Raw genomic sequence first — 14,023 nt, 5'->3', positions numbered from 1 at the left:
CATTTCGCTTGTGCATTTTTAGCGTCAAGTTGGAACTCGTCGTGTTATTTGATTCTAAATAAATTTGATATTAGAATTACTTGACAGTCGTCAATATAGACGATTTTAAGTGCACATATGTACTTATGTATAAATTTGTATACATATATATTTGTTTATATGTACATATGTTTTTAGTGCACTTGTACTTAGAGGAAATTACTTGATAGGAGCGTGTTTGAAAGGTCAATAACGTTTTTGGTTTTTTTGAGGAATGCGTATGGAAATGCATCAAAAGCCTTCTTATTACGTCTTAAGCAACAACAAAGCGAACCCCTATAAGGGGTTACGTTTTTTCAAACCTTTGTACTTGTACACCATCAGTCACTCGATGCGAATAATAAATTCACGTAATTTTATTTATTTTATTTTATTAAAGCTCACGTAATTACAACGAAAACATATCTTACGTTGAACTGTGTTTTTTCACGACTCCCACTTTGAATAAGTATGACAATTAACGGTTATATTGAAAAGAAAAAGAAAAAGAAATTATGTTAGAAAATTGTCCTGTTATCATAAGAAATGTACTAGAGACTCTAATAATTCTATATTAGTCAACTGCTTGTATAGAGTTATGCATTTCAAGGTTCACTTAAAAAAACAAACGCAGAAACTTTAAGCTAATCATTCGAAAGAATGATCTTTGGCAATTAGTTTTTGAATAATATCTCTTTCAAATGCGGGCTGCGGCTACATCTCAGATAGTCCATCTGTCGAGTCCAATTTTCGAAGACTCGTTTGAGTAACTGGCGAATGACGCGTGTGATGCTTTGCTCCAAGGCCTGATTTGAAGCGGGGTTGTCCGCATAGATTTTAGACTTCACATATCCCCACTTAGAAAATCAGACGGTGGCTTAAAACGTGAAATTATCAGCTCACCGATGTGTTCTCTCAATAAGTCCATTGATTGATGCGACTTGATTAATTTTGCGTTGGAAGTGGTGCCGTCTTGTTGAAACCAAATGTCGCCGATATCACGGAACAAAAATAACATGACAGTTTAACACGACTCACGCGTAATCTGTCAAAAAAAAAGGTAGTGGAAAAGTGCCTCTACTATGATTATTATATTGGTTGAAATTTTTAGCATCAGACGGTAAGAATGATAGATAACGTCATTAAAAAAAGAAACTGCCAAACTTTTACAGTAATTTTATTTACGACTCACACTTCTATAAATGATTGAAATTAGTGTTCAATTTTCTTCCAGGAAAGAGTGAGGAAGATATGGAAAGTGGTTCTCGAAGCGAAAGACTAAAAAACAGCCTTGTTTACCACATTAGATGTTCCTAGCTAACGAACGAGCGGCTTGTCAGTTGGCTTCGAGCACCTTAAGAGTCAGTATACTTCGTATTTCGAACATTTTCACGCGTCGTTTTTCTGTGAGTGGTGCAAGCCGAAAATGCAGCGTTCGTTTGAGCAGAGGTTCGCGATTAAATTTTGTGTGAAACTCAGTAAATCTGCGACAGAGACGTTTGATATGATGAAGCAGGCTTACCCAGATGTTACTTTAATAAGAAGTGGTGTGGTGTGTGGACCAGGCCTTTTTGGAGGGCCAGGAAGAGGTCCTGATGAAGCCCGTGCTTGAAACCTGCGACTACGACAGACTAAGAATTCGTTTTACGTGGCAGTCATCAAAAAACTCAAACTCGATCGCATCCGACAAGACATCGCAGTTTGTTGGAAGATGCACCTCGACAACGCCCCGGCTCCCACCGCCTTTCTTGTGAACAGCTACCTAACCAAGGCCGACATCCCAACGCTTCCGCAGCCGCCCTACAGACCAGATGTGACACCCATTTTTGTTTCTTTGCCTGAAAGACATGCATTTTGAGACGACAGAGGGTTTCCTAACATGCGCCTCGGTTCTCAAGGCTATTCCAGAGAATGCCTTCCGTGACGCCTTCATTGATTCAATAAATTTTTTTAATCGACTCAGTCCTATTACTTTCCGGACAAACCCTGTACTGTAAGGATGCCCAGCCTCAATATGCGCCAGATCCATGTGAACTTATACTATTTTCAAAAATAAAGAGAACCTTGAAGGGCTGTCGCTTTACAAAATGTATGAAAAGCGCTGAAAAAGCCAAATGCTATCTCAAAAATAATTTTTTTTGCATGAGGTATCAAAAATAATAATTTTTGTTAAGGAATAGTGAAACAGTTTGAGTGAACCTAATATAAAATACTTACTAACAATCATAAATGTTTTTTAATATCATTATTAAAAAATTGGGTATCAAGTTGTGTGAAAAAAATCCAAATTAAGGGTTTTATTGATATATTATATATACTACTTTTCAAAAATTATCTACGAGAACTTTTTTGTTTTGCAAAATTTCTAATAATTTACAGATTACTCACTCATTTATCGAGTTTCGCCGAATTGCATGTGTCACATACTTCCTTTGATAAAAGATGAGTCTATCATTTGTGTAATTTAATAATCAATGAGTCTCATCTGTAAAGGTGCTTTCATTCCGGTGTGCTTTCGTAATTTGTCAGTATATTTATATGTACATATGCATTTATGTATGTATAAACGCATCTTTTCTAAGTTTGAATTCAGCTGCTTGTCTACTCTCTTACTCTCTTCCTCTGTTAATTTCATAGCTAATGAATATGCCCCCTTCTGTGAGCTTGAGGTTAATGCGCTCGGCACAGTTGAAATATCAAAAGTGGGCACAACCAAAAACGAAAAGCAACAATATACAAAAATACAAAAAAATTATTGAAAAATATTAAAAAAAATATATGTATGTGCATTAGGGTGATTCAAAAAAAATTTTTTTTTCGTTTGGTACTCTGAAAAATGGGTTTCTAGACACCTCTAACAAAGCCTCTCTAAGAATGAGTTCTTAATTGTAACGGAAATTTTTTATTTTTTCTTATTATCATATAGAAAACTCTATATCTCGCTTCCAACTACTTGAAAAAAATATTTTGTTCCTTAGATTTTGTAGGAAATTGAATGCTCTACAAAAAAGGTCTGTACGATTTTTTCGTAAACCCAACCGTTTAAAAGATATTAACAGTTAAAATTTGATTATTTTTGGGAATTTTTTTTTATTTCTTATGAATTTTATAACTCAATGGACTAAATTATTATGAATGACGAAACTCATTGGTTTTTGGAGAGGCTTTCTGAGAGGTGCCTAGGAACCTATTTTTCAGAGTACCAAACGAAAATTTTTTTTTTTTTTTATTCAGCCTAATATGCACTGATATTTGACGATGAATAAACGCTTAACTTAATCGAAAAATCATTACATATCATTTTTATAGAGCACTAAATTTCCTACAAAACTATGAGTTTCATTATACATAATGATTTTATTTCATTGAGTTATAAAATTCATAAGAAATAAACAATTTTCCCAAAAATAATCAAATTTTATATTTTTTCAAGTAGTTGGAAGCGAGATATAAAACTTTCTATATGATAATAAGAAAAAATAGAAAATTGTAAGTAGGAGTAGCTTCCCGTTACAATTAAGAACTCATTCTTGGAGAGGCTTCCTTAGAGGTGGCTAGGAACCCATCTTTCAGAGTACCAAACGAAAAAAAAAATTTTTTTTTGAATCACCCTAATATGCATATATATACAAACATACAAAAAAGCTATATAAAAAATACAAAACCCATAAAACTGAAAAAAAAAATCCTAAGCGCCAATTGAAATGCTAATCAATGATTAATCAACAAACCAGCGTGAAGTGTGAAATAAGTGCGATGTTAACACCACTACGGTTTGCAATAAGCAAACCCGAATGTACAACAACAATAAAGAGTTGAGTAAAGAAATATAATACAATGAATTAACACCAACACAAATTTCCAAGTTTTGACGCATTTCATTCATTGACAGAGTGATGGGAGCTACAGCACGATACACGTTTCTCCATGTTACTTAAAAAAATAAAATAAAAAAACAATAAAAAAAAAATAAAAAAAATTAACCCCCTCTTTTGACGCTTTATTATTAATACTGTTATATTCTCTCAGCGCTTACGTTGATGGTTACCCTTCGGTCGCTAATCTTCAAATGTGCTTTTTTTTATTAATTTTCTCTGGTCTTTCATAGTGTATATACAAGTATTATCTTTGCAACAACAACAATTTACAATATTTACAATGCCAACCATCTCTTTATACAATCTTTCATACGTAAGCAAAGGCAAATCTCTAATGCGTCGTCTCTCAATAACAGCGTTGATTTTGTTGCCGATTAAATAAAATGAATACATGACAATGTGCTTGGGTGTTTTGGAAAAGATGCTTCAAAATGAGAGCAGTCGATATTTGACAGCAGTTAAAGAAGATAACACAGCGCTACAAAAACAATATTTTTTGTTGCCCCAGATTCAGTTCAAGTGTTTCAGATCACAATATTTTTTATGAAAATATTGAACGTGCTTTTGTTTTTAAGATAATTGCACAACAAATATCTTGTTAAATATTGGCCTGCTATTAATAAACATTTTGTTTACCGGTCATGCTTAAGGTACTGCGAATCTTTTTCGCACATACAAACGTTACGTGATCCTTACTCTCAGGCTCTTTACCGGAAATATGCCAAAAATATGTGGCAGATTTTAAACTTTTATAATTCGATTTAAAAGTAATTTGGATGAACTCTTTTTTCTTTTTATTGGGATAGAAACCGCTTACGCGGTTATAGCCGAGTTTACGACAGCGCGCCGGTTGTTTTCCAATAGCAGCCAGTTCCTCCTCCACTTGGTATTTTCAAGTGGAAGTCTTCCTCTTCCTCTGTTTTTTCATATATCAGTGCAGTCTACCAATGAATGTGAATAATAGAGTGAAACATCTACACCAATTTTATTTTCTCAAAATGAACTCTGTGATTAAATTAGTGATCAAGTTAAGAAAGATAAAACAATTTGTCAAAGCATTGGACGTGGGAGAATATTGTCTTAATTATATTTGAAGAATATTTCCGAAGCTTGACACGGAAAAGACGAAAGATGTACTATTTGGTAGTATTCAAATTCACGAAAACGCAGAATATTTCAAGGTTATGAATGCTACGAAATTGAAGCTTGTTAAGGTTAGTGCTGATAGTGGAAAATTTCCCAGCATTAATCTCCTTTCCACTAAGTACCAAATTATAGAGAAATTGCGCAAAATATTCAGACAACCTTTCAGATTCTAGGAGCTAGTTTGCAATCAAGTTAATAATAAACTGGACAAAGCTATGGTGAGAAACAGGGAGAGCGATTCAATTGGGGTCTAAAATTGATGGAAGAAAGATATCAATGCTGATGCGTTCGTCACATGATGGCAATGCTGCTAGTTCTTAAAAAGAAGATAGTCGACTGGAAAATTATAAAAGAGAAGCACATAAAAAGAGTTTAATTGAAAGTTAAGATATGTTTTTGACATTTGTCTCTCTGTTTACTTCGGTGGCTCCTTTTTTTTCAAAACCAAACAGACAGTACAAAAACTGCAGTTATTTTGTTTCATGTTTTCTAATTTTTCGAAGTAAAATAAAAATAAAGATTTAAAAGTAAGTGAGAACAAATGTTACAAAATTGATATATATTAATTATTGATAGTTTCATAGTTTCATGAGCTGTGGGAACAAATGTATGCAAAATCGGACTTATATCCAAGACAAAAAAAAACCACTGTAGACTAGACCGAGAACGAGTAAATGGCAAAATGTATTTTAAAAAGTGATGAGCTAATTGCTGGAAATAATAATATGAATAAGCAAGATATTTTTTCCAAAAGTATAGTCCACTGAACATGTTCTGTTGTCTTTTTTTTATCTTCCTTTTGTTCTAAGTTGTGTTTTTATTTTCTTTTCGAGGTTTTTCTTGGACTTGTATGTTCATTAGCTCCATGAAGAGTTTTCACTGCATATGAGAAAATCCGAACACGAGCCACAAAATTGCTATAACCTATATTCTTCAGAGGATCAACTTGCGAAGCGATATCTGTGCTTTTTTTTGTAAAGTGGGTGTGTTCGCGCGTGTCAGTTTTTAAGACTACTTCAGCTAAACTTTTTGGAATGATTTGTAGAATCTGAACCATACACGCGTTAAGTTAAAAACTACTGAAAGTACGTTCATAAAGAAAATCGGCAAAGGTACTAAATTTTACGCATACTTTGAATTAGTCTATATCTTAGACACTGAACGCAGAATAACGCACTTTTGGCTGAAATCTTACATTTTAACAAATACAATCAAATTTGGCACATAGCATTATAATGTTACATTATGAAAATGGACGAAACCGAGTTACAACCATGCCTACCTCTCACATATTACATTTTTAAAATACGTCTGATTTTTTACGCACTTTTCGAGTACTGATGCGCTCAAAAGATGCCATCTCGACTCCAAAAATTTCACATTCGGTCCATAACATTTTATGACTCCTATACCGAATATGGAAATCCCAGTGAATATGTCTGCTTTTTTCGAAAATATCATTAATTTTATGAGAAAAAAATGGTAAGACTTTGTTCACAATTCTAAAAATCTTAATTTATTCTTTAAAATCTATGTATGTCGTCACCATCAAGGTAATCCCCTTGATTCCAATATACTTGTGCCCACGTTTTTTCTAATCATCGAAACAGCTGTTAAAGTCAGTTTTAGACATAGACTTCAATGCGTTGCGTTTAATGTCTTCATTCTCGGAGCGATCGTTTTTGTTTGCTGAATATCTAGAAGTCACACAGAGCAGTATCGCCAGTTCGGAGTGCACCACACGTCGATAATCGAAGAAACCTGTCAACATAACTTTGTTTCACGCAGTTTTTTCGGCTTCGGCCCACCGATATTCCGCCGTTTGATCGTCTGTTCAGTAATAACACGTTTCATGACATGCTGGTAGGCGGAAATCATTGATCTTTTAAAATGGTATCCATTATAAAAAAATTAATCTTCCGAAAAACTTTTCTCTCGAAAATTCGTAACGACAACCCATCAGATGTTGTCATCGTCCATTCCTCTGCATCAGAACGGGGATGATGAGTGACTTGTTAAATTTGGTATTTGTTCGTAGAGAGAGAACTTTGCTGCCTAATTACTTTCTTAGTCCGAAGTAGCACCTATTGAGCCACTAGAGATGATCCTTCCGGTCTTAGACCAAAGATCCATGCGGTAGCTAAAAAATATTTGAAGCAGAGCTAAAGTGAGAAGGCAAAGTATATCTCCGTCCCGTAAATAACACCCCGAAAGAGAAGGAGCACTTAAAACCAAATGGCAAAACTTTATTTGGACTATCGTTGCAAATATAAATACTTTAAAAATATTATATCAGAGCCGAAATTAATTTTTTTTTCAAAGCTCTCCTGGTCCGTGGTTCGAACATGTGTATTCTCTTATTCAATTATTCTACTATCTTCTATCTTAACGCTCTTCCATTTCAGTTGAAAGAAACTTTTGCTGATCAAAATGGTTCATTCAGTTATGATTGATTACACTTATGAATTTCAAAATATTGAAGTCGTTTGCGAAATTCTTATTGAAGTTCATGTACGAGTATATGCGCAATCCACTGAAATGTCAGAAGTTCGGGGAAAAACTTGTATTTATTTTTTTATTACATATCAGGCAGTGACTAACACTATTACAAAGCAAAATATTTACCCAAATTGGGCTGCTGGGACTTTTTCAGTTTCACGAGAAGTGAAAATATTTGCACTATCGATTAGTAATCGAAAAAGGCTTAAAACGAAATTAAATTTGGGAGAAATACCTTTAGTTTTTGATTAAAAATGTTGTTGACATTTGGAAGATTTGAAATTCTATTACAATTTTTATACCTTTTTATTATTTTATAGGTTCGGGGCAGAATAAAAAGTAACTTTTTCTTGTCATGTTGTGGTACTATGACATACTAGTATGAAGTCATTGTGGCCTTCGGCGTAATGATGCAATTCTATTTCGATATTGTGTATGTAAGTTGTTTACTACACTATTTTGAAACAATCTGTGCTAGTTTCAGCAGAAATTCTATTTCTATTGCAATCCAAAAATAAGAATTTGCACTCATTTTATTTACGCCAAGTTCCATTGAATACTCGAGTACTTACGGAAATGTATACATTTAACCGTGATTTTGTCTTTCCGGCAGTGATGGAACATCTGAATTTCGAAAAGAACACATTTTTGATTATTTTGATATTAACAAGTGTTAGTTGATCGGTGCCAATTTGGGAGGCAGTTCGATTACGCATACACACATACTCACAGCTGTAGATAAATGATTATTTGCTGCGTTTAGCTAATTTGCGTAGGCAAATATTCCATATTTTATTGATTTTATTGATGTGTTTTCGTATTTTGACGCATTTTCTGTGACGTTTATAAAATATAATCACATTTGACTACTTCTTTGGAAAAACAATATTTGGTTTGAATTGCTAGTTTGCAAGTATATGTAGATGTTAAGTAAAGTCTGTCGATGATGTGATGGCTTATTTCGGTAGCTTGGTTGCTTTGGTTGTCAACATTTGCGAAAGCATAGTTGGAGAAAAAATACAATATTTTTATTTGCTTTATGATGGAAATGCAAATAAATGATAGTTCTTAAATAAATACTTAACATAAATAGTGACTAATTTTTTGTAACATCTTTGAAAGTACCACATGTTATAAAATGGTCTCCATTCAATAAATAGCTAAGCGATTTCAAATACTAAGTGCAGCAAGTTTTTTCTCCCCCTGATTTCTGACCATAAATCTTCCACAAAACCTTTCTTTTGAGCACTCATAAGACCGACTCATCAGATGATGTCATTGTCCATGACTCCAAACCATATAGCAGGACGGGGAGCACGACTTATAGAGTTTGGTCTTTGTTCGTGGAGTGAGAGCTTTAATTTTCAATAATTGGCTACTCAATACAAAATTGATAGTTCCAAGTTGATATAATATATTGGTTCTTTTAAACTTTTACCACCACTGTCAATCACAAAGCTTTTGTATTATACTATGTATGTAGTATAAATAACATTTGTACTATGCTTTGAAAAAGTCTTCTACAACCTCTTATATAAGAAAACTTTTCAGAGCATACTTCACTTAGGCTCTTGTCTCAAAAAAGGTAGAATTACATATAACACAGCCTCTGTAAGTACTTGTACAGCAGAGACTCACTCCGCAGAAACAATTCGAAAATCATTAGTTCCATTCCATAGCACATAAGTAGATACTATATTAGTCATTCGTGTATCTCAGAAAAGCGTATAAGCCGCATTAAGTGATAATAACTTAAGGATGCTCAATACCCTCAATCACATGGTCTTTTCAGGCTAGTTTAGCCGAATAAAAAGTAGGCACTTTTTGAGCTCACATGCCTTTGCTTGAAGAGGTTTTTTCCCTCAGTGCAATAGTTTTTTGAAGAAGCTAATTTTATGACAGCTTAAAACAGCGATTTTTGAGGATAAAGAAAAAACTACTGGTAGGTCACTATATGACGAATTACATACAGAATATGCAGAGAATTCAAAGTAATCGAATCCACCGTCTCCGAATAATTGCCCAAGCAAATTGTAAATATATACTACTATGAACTAAAAATTCTTTCTTTCTTTGTTCATAATTTTAAAATTCTTGATTTATTCTTCCAAATCTATGCCGTCCCCATCAAAATAATTCCTCTTAGACCCTATACACCTCGGCAACGTTTTTCTCAATCCTCGAAACAGTTGTTAAAGTTATCCCGGATCAGTCGTTTGAGTTTGTTGAACAGGCAGAAGTCTCACGAAGATAAACCAGGCGAATACCGTGGTTTCGGCGTGATTGTGAACGTAACCTTAAATTTTGACCTTCTTTGATGACTTCGGCTCATATTTGTTACGATACTCGCGCGGACTAATTGTCTGTTTCTGAGTTATAAGCATAGATACAAGGCTTATCGCCAGTAATAATACATTTCATGGCATTCTGGTAGACGGAAAGACTTGTTTCACAGACGTTAATGCGACATTGTTGTTCGAAAATATGGTTTTCACTGATCCTTCTGATATTTCAACAATACCATTGAGATCTCAGACTATTGATCGTCGACTCTCATGCTCCAATTCCTTTATTTTATTGACGTGCTGATCATCAGTTAACGTTGATGGCCGTTCTGAACTTGGTTCGTCGTCAACGCGTTCTCGACTCTCTTTGAATAATTTGTACCCATAAAAAATACTTGCTCGCGGCTAACAATTATCAGGTTAGACATTTTCCAACATTTTGAATGCTATTTGTGTTTTTACAGTAACTAAAAATATTCATCTCGGCTAAAAAAATGTTCTTAAATCGTAAAGATAGAATATTAAAATCGAAGAAATTCCACGTATTAATTGCCATAAATAACATACTTAGTTAATTATTTTTGGATTCAAATGTATTTGATAATGACTTTATTGTTTTTTTGTTTCTGCCTAATTTTCAAATAATAATTACAGCATCGTATCAATAATTTATACAATATTTGCCCTCACAGCTACGTATGTACCACATTCTCAGCACAACAACTGTGCTATTTAAGGAATGATTCACCCACTCGCTTCACGAACAACGAGCGATATTTCACGCGATTGAATAAACGTGATTTATGCTTTGTTTGACGCGTGTGGGGGTGTGAAGCTCCAGGCTGATAGAGTATTTACATACGAAGAAACATATACTAAATTAATTGGCGTATAAAAATAAAATTTTTGTATGTATATATAGACGTTATCTATTGTATTAGGCGTCCGAAATAAGCGTGTATGGGCATATTAAAATGCCATAAAAATTAATCAATTTTATTAAAATTAAAATAAGAATATTTACAAAACACATTAGTATAATATATTATTTAACGGAAATATATTTTAATTTCGTATTATTTATAGTGAGTTCTATTGGCATTGTTTAGTTATGAAAATTTCCATCGGTCTCACTTACAAATATTTTTGTTCGTACACATATGTAAATATGTATATATATACATACATACATATATACTAACAGCTACGTCTTATTCGCTGTCAATTCAGAACATTTATTGATAGATAACAGGCAAATTGAAAAGTTACCGGCCTGGCGCACAAATGGTGTTACTAGAATTAAATGTATATGATTTTTACTTACCTGTAAACTTCAAAATGCGCATGTTTAAATCTGATCATTAGTTTGGAAATTTTTTTCCTTTTCAGTGAAGCAACTTTTGTTATTTTGGATAAAAAAGAATTTTCCATGTTGATAAAATATTGCTTTTTGAAGGGGAAAAATACAGTTGAAGTGAAAACTTGCCGCAGATAAATCAACCATCAAATACTCGTATGTTAAGTTTAGTGAAATGAAGCACCGGAAACGATGAGCGCAGTGGACGCCCAAAAGAGGTTGTTACCGACAAAAATATCAAAAAAGTCCACAAAATTATTTTGGATAACCGTAAAGTGAAGTTGTGCGGGATGGCAATCACTCTAAGGATATCAAGTGAATGCATATATTACAGCCTACAACAATATTTTGGTATGAGAAAGCTCTGTGCAAAGTGGCTCACTTTTGGCCAAAAACAACGATCGGTTGATGATTCGGAGTGATGTTTAGAGATAGTCAACTGTACTAAATATGAGTTTTTCTATCGATATGTGACAACGGATGAAAGATGACGCAACAATTTCACTCTGATGTCCAATCGAGTGTCATTCGAGTGGACCATCAATAGCGGCTTTTACATAGCGTTAATGAATCGGTTGAATGACAAAATCGCCGAAAAAGAAAGTGGTGTTTTACCAATGTCAAATGTTCAGTGAAAACTATGACAAAAGTACATGAATTGGACTTCGAAATGCTTCCACATCCAACGTACACTTTAGATCTGACCCCCGCCAACTATCGTAGGCCGGGGCCTTTTCAATTGACCAGCGACTTCTCTCAGTAAATATATAAATATGTCGAATACTCGTAGACCACCTATTTCGCAAGTAATTAAATTTTCTATGATTAAAAAATGCTAAGATTATCAGCTCAGCCTATTTAAAAAATGGTTGTATCGCGCCATGAAAATAGAGCCACCATTCATTCAAAAGTTCCGAGTGGTGATAATTTATTCACTGTGCACTTAAATATTAGTACATATATACATACATACATATGTATGTGCGTAAAAATATAATTTTAGTTTAATAGTCTACACTCCTTTTATTCCAAGTTCTTGGGGTTATCAAAAATAGCTTTACTCCGTAGGGAGCGCTTTAACTTAAGCGTGACCACCTAAAAGTGGTATGTGTCGACTTTGAAAGATAAATAATTTTTAAGATGACCGTTAAAACACTTACATAATTCAGAGTTTTTCCGTTTATGTTGAAAGTCAGGTTTTATACTTTCAACAGGTAATATGTATTAAGTTTGTCCCGTAGTTTATAACATTCAGAAGAAAACTTCGGAGAACCTGTAAGATATTTATATATACCTATTGTATGTACGTTATAAATGATCAGCATGAGGAGTTGAGTCTGCGAACTAGAACTTTTCGTGTTTGAGCTATCGATCTGAAATTTTTCACTCATCCTTTTTTCTCCAAGAAGCTGCTCATTTTTCGGGATTGCTGATATCAAACGATTCCTTTAATATAGAAACTACAAACAGACCGATTCAAATCCAGCACTTTCTATTTGACCAGATATCTTCACAAAATTTAGCATAAATTGTCCAAGGCAAAAGTACAATTACCGAACAAATTGTTCAATTCGGTCCGATAGCAAATAGGTGTCATACAAATTGACTGTTCGAAATCAGGATACCGTTTTCTTTATCCTTTGAGAGCAATGTTTATCTACCTTTGAGAGTTTTAAAGCTTTGGTGAAGCCGAAAATAACGTTTTTCATATTTTGTATTAATTTAATATCATAATTGCCGAGATTTAGGAAGACGAAAGGGTTACAGATTGCAGATATGAAAATATATGGGTATCGGACAGCATTCAGCGGCTAGTGAGTCTCAGAGAAGCTTTGGGTTTGAATTCCCTGTAAATCTTGTGTGCCAATGATTCGTCTACCAAAATGGCTGACATTTTGGCGCCGTTTTGAAACCATTAATGATAGCAGTCTATGCTTTAACCAGTAAAATAAAGTGTGTATGTATATAAACAACCGTCATGTAAGTCGGCAAGCTCATTACAAAGCCTTCAAAGTCAGAGATCTTTGAAGACTTGTCTCGTTCTGAACGGCCTTCGACCTCTAAAACTGATTAAAATATCAAAATATGAAGGAAATAGTGATAGAATATTATAGATAAAACAAACTTAAGGAGCTGAGGGCCTTCCCAAAAGATGCTTATGAAAAGTGTTTCGAGAACTGGAAAAATTGTTATCACAATTGTATTATGTCTGGTACTTTTTTGCCACAATATATATCTAACATATAGGCCCCCAAGTTAATATGAAAAAGTAACCCCACATTGTTTTTAGAAAGAAAAACCAACCCGTATATTTAAATGAAATTTCTACAAAATTTCAAAGAATAGTCGTTTGTTATCAGCGGATGTAACAATAATTTCAATTTAATTATATTGTTTTGACAATTTTACGCATCATAAAGTTTACACTTATTTTTAGAATTCAAGTAAATTTATATAAAAATATTGTAAAAATGTATTTTTATTCATAAATATGTATTTATTGTTGTAAGTATTATTATAAATAATAAAAGTTATATTAACGGACGAGAAGCAAAATATGAAACGGATAAGCAAAAAAATGAAATATTATTTTAATAACAACAGATGACGTAGTTGATATAAAGTAGGCCTTAAGATTATTAGGTAGGTTCTTATTAAAGCCTATTTAAAGAAAGCCAAGTGACAGTATTCACAGCAGCTCGGATTCTCGGATTGACGTATGGAACGGCTTGGCGCATTTTACGTCAATTGGTATTGGTCAACCATAAATGCGCCGTTTGAAACCAAAACCAAACTGAAGAGAGTAAGAGCTGATATTTCATCCGAAAAAAGCGGTTTGG

Source organism: Bactrocera latifrons, unplaced genomic scaffold (assembly GCF_001853355.1).
Source record: "Bactrocera latifrons isolate USDA-ARS-PBARC rearing strain unplaced genomic scaffold, ASM185335v1 scaffold_112, whole genome shotgun sequence".
Lineage (NCBI taxonomy): Eukaryota > Metazoa > Arthropoda > Insecta > Diptera > Tephritidae > Bactrocera > Bactrocera latifrons.
Note: the sequence above shows the minus strand (reverse complement) of the source record.